This window comes from Amblyomma americanum, chromosome 4 (assembly GCF_052857255.1).
Source record: "Amblyomma americanum isolate KBUSLIRL-KWMA chromosome 4, ASM5285725v1, whole genome shotgun sequence".
Lineage (NCBI taxonomy): Eukaryota > Metazoa > Arthropoda > Arachnida > Ixodida > Ixodidae > Amblyomma > Amblyomma americanum.
In genome coordinates, this window is record NC_135500.1 from 40,589,912 (window position 1) to 40,593,703 (window position 3,792).

A 3,792-nucleotide genomic window follows, 5' to 3' on the forward strand; every position below is an offset into this window, starting at 1 on the left:
AGGCTACGTATTTCAAGAATCCCGCACAATTTGAAGTAAGGCGCGCAACTATCCCTCAGCTCTAAGTTACCGATAGCTCGTATTGCTCTTTCTTTAATTGATAGTAGAGAATGTAAATTTGTTCTAATTGTTGTTTGCATGAATGAAGATAATGTTTGGAAATACTGCTTGTCTCTGAAAAAGGTCCCAAAATTAAATGGAGGCCCTTGTGATAACAAAGCTTGTGACCTTCTTTATCTGAATATGGCGCGCATCCGGCACTGGTGTAAGAACAACAACCCAGAAGTCAATGACGATCGTAGTTTATTCATTGATTGAAAAAAAAGTTTTCCTTTTCCATGCGTCTCCAATCGCTGCAATGGTGTCCTGGAAGACAAGAAAATACCAAAGCCGTTATATGGAAGAGCATTCGCTGAATATTGCGACAATGACAAGCAACCTCGCCATGGCCGAGACGCTTTATTCATTATAGCGTGCTCACAGCTAAGCTGATAACCAAGGAGATGTTTAAACTCTAGTAACTATTTTGTGGACACGAAGAAGACGCTCTAGGCTTCAATTTCAGCGCAATTAGATCAGGTTTCATAATACTCAACACTTCAACTGAGAAGATGCTTACAATATGAGATATCATAGACGCAGCGTGGCAAAATACAAATATGTGGGGGTGCGGGTAAACGCAGGCCAGGTGCACATACAAGAAGACGAAGAGACTACCAGGGCGGATACCTGGGGTGAAGAAGAAGAAGAAGAAGAAGAAGAAGAAGAAGAAGAAGAAGAAGAAGAAGAAGAAGAAGAAGAAGAAGAAGAAGAAGAAGAAGAAGAAGAAGAAGAAGAAGAAGAAGAAGAAGAAGAAGAAGAAGAAGAAGAAGAAGAAGAAGAATAAAGGGCGGAGAGATGCCCTGATAGTAAAGCACAGAACATTATGAAGTTACAACAGGTATGAAATAGTGACAGCTAGTTAAAAATAAATAGTAGTGCTAGGCTGAACTTTCGGGGAAAATGCACTTTTCCTCCAATAAGAGCAGATGTTCCACCAGGAGTAGAAATAAACCAGACAGCTGCTTACAAAATAGAATCATGTTAAGACCAAAACTACAAATGAGCTAGTACATTGTTTGAAGCACCGAAAGCACAGAATAACTTGCTGCCCAGCAACATGTCAGATAGTGTATTTATGAAGAGCAGTTACGGGAATCAGAAAAAAAAGCTGGAAAGTCATGGTATTTTATTATATGTGCGGAAACATCGTTGGCTAACGGTGGCGTAAAAGGAAGAAAAGACTGACCACTAAGTAAGCAGAGAAGCAGAACGGGAAAATAAAAAGGTAAAAGCGTTAGGGGAAGACGATAGAGGGAGAGAGCATTTTTTTAGCGCGTACACGAAAGAAAAGAAGGACACGGCACTGGCCCTTTCTTTTCTTTTTATTTTCTTTCGTGTATTTATTTATTACAGATACCTCAAGGGCCCTTGGGTGAGGGCTTTACATGAGAGGTTTTGTTAGCGCTAAAAAAATTCCTTCCGAATCTGAAAACAATCTAGCCCGTCTGCAAGTTCTTTTAAAGGTAGAAGGAGAGAAATGGATTATTTCAATGTAAAAAAAGCATACTCAGGATCTGCACAGAAAATGAAAAAAGCAAATCTGCAAGGAACATTTTATAATAATTCAAGAGACAGTGCCCCGCTGCTTGATGCGAGAGCAGCGTGCCTTAGAACAAGAAACTGTAAAAAGAGCTTTAACAAAGATGATGACACATATAAAGTGCGTGGACTGTCGGGAGAAACAATTAAGAAAATTTTAATAGAATGTGGCATTAACTATCTAGATGTACACGAAGGCACAGTCAATATGTCCGAAGTTCTAAGAGTTCACTGATAACTAGAATAATGCGAATGCGGCAGAACAGATTAGTAAGGAATGATTGGAACACCCAGGGCTTGAAAACAGAGCGCCAACTTACAGATACAAGATCAGGATTCAAAATTGATGAGCGAAGTAGCCAATAGTGTTAGCACTTGTAAAGACAGATTTTCTACATAGTGCAGGTAACATTGAAAGATTGGTTAGAAAAATTTAAAGAAAAAATACCCATACCTGTGCCACCCGCCACCACTACCATTTCAAAAGGGGATGCCCCTAACATCATTCCATCTGTGCAAGTGATCGAACGAGATCATAATGCTGTCAACCAGCTCAACCACCCTTCATGCCCTTGATCAAACTGGCACAGAATTGATCCCGGTTGTTGGAGCCGGCGTTTGCACGGCAACTATTGATTTCAACACGCAATATAAGGAGCAGCAAATAACTACACGCGAAAAAAAGATAAGATATGAAGGATAAAATATAAACAATGTGGTCAGATGGTTTACGGTTTACAGAGGTTTAACGTCCCAAAGCGACTCGGGAGCTGGTAAGAGAAGTTTCCAAGTATTTTGTAGTCCCAGGCTAACGCCTCAAGAAATTGGAGCGAACCAGTTTCGTCCCACATAACCCCGTTCAGAAGTAGTTTTTAGTGATTAATGGTCAGCCATCAGATCCATTTTCCTTTACAAAAAAAATTATCCTCATTAAATTTTCCCTTTCATCTTCATCGCTCTACACGACCATAATGAGACTAACTTTTCTGTCGCGAAATGATGTCGACCGAAAACACGGGTTCAGCCATCTGCCTTATCAATTTTTCAGCAATTTAGATGAAACAGAGTAAAAGCATCCTTGCAAGCACATCTATGTGAATCCTCGTATGCCTTCGTGGTAATATGAACTTATCAGGTGTATCAAATGATGCTCAGTAAAAAGGCTACTTAGGAAAGCATAAAGTAAATTGCGCCAGAACAGATTTTGCTGCCTAACTGACCTGCAGCAGGTCTTGTTATCGAAGCGACCTCGAAACAAGTTACACAGGCTGGTTATTTACTCGCCTTTATCGTTCTCAGGAGTGTCAGCGATTGTACCCGCCGCGTCCGAAGCGCGCGACGCCTCCAAAGCCGCGGCCGAATCCTCCTCCTCCTCGGCCAAATCCTCCTCCGCGTCGAAATCCCCGACCAGCAAAGAATCGACCTTGTCCGCCAAACTGCGCTTGGACGCAAAGCAGTGCCGCGATAAGGACTGCGATGAGCAGGATAAACTTCATGGTGGCGTCGAGCGCAGCCCGCTTCTCGCTGAGGTCTCGGGGGTTATAGTACTTGGGATTCACAGCTGAGCGGCCGAGGACGGGCTTATATAGAGCCGGTAGATGTTGGCCGGATGCCCCATTCCCGGTGCTATCGCGGTCCGTGGGACAGCCAAAATGACCTTCGTCACACGTGTCGCTCAAGTCAAAAACATAAACAACCCCCTACAGCCTGACTATACTGGTCAGGAAACATGAAGCGTGTCTAAAGAATCGACCTTTTTTTTATAGCGAGCCGGTTTTGCGTCTCGTGGACGTTGTTAGCCTTCAATAGCGGCATCTGATGGGCTGCGTAACCTGGCTAGCCTTTACAACACCGGAACCTTGAAGAAAACTATTGTTTTCGACAACAGATCTCTTTTTCTGCAGTTGGTGTTCCGTCATCGCGTAAGGAAGCTTCAAGGAAGTGCTTTAAAAAAGCAACTTTTATCTGAAAGAAAGTGCTACCATGAATAATATCATTATCACTTTTGAAGGTATACAAAAACCTATTCACCGACTGCAAACAATATCTTCGCCTGGTCCTGACGGTATATACCCAAAACTACCTAAGTTAACAAAACCGATTGTATCTCAGATTTTTGGTGCCTTCTTTCAGCAAACTCGTGGCGCTGTC

The 3,792-nt window shown here is 42.4% G+C and overlaps 1 long non-coding RNA gene across 1 annotated transcript; it reads right to left on the minus strand.

The window, feature by feature from the left end:
- Nucleotides 1-286: 286 nt before the first annotated feature.
- On the minus strand, nt 287-3,371 carry LOC144127887 (uncharacterized). The gene is made up of 2 exons (XR_013313605.1): nt 2,926-3,371; nt 287-366 (listed from the first exon to the last, which is right to left on the minus strand). It is a non-coding gene; the product is annotated as an uncharacterized LOC144127887 (long non-coding RNA).
- Nucleotides 3,372-3,792: the final 421 nt, after the last annotated feature.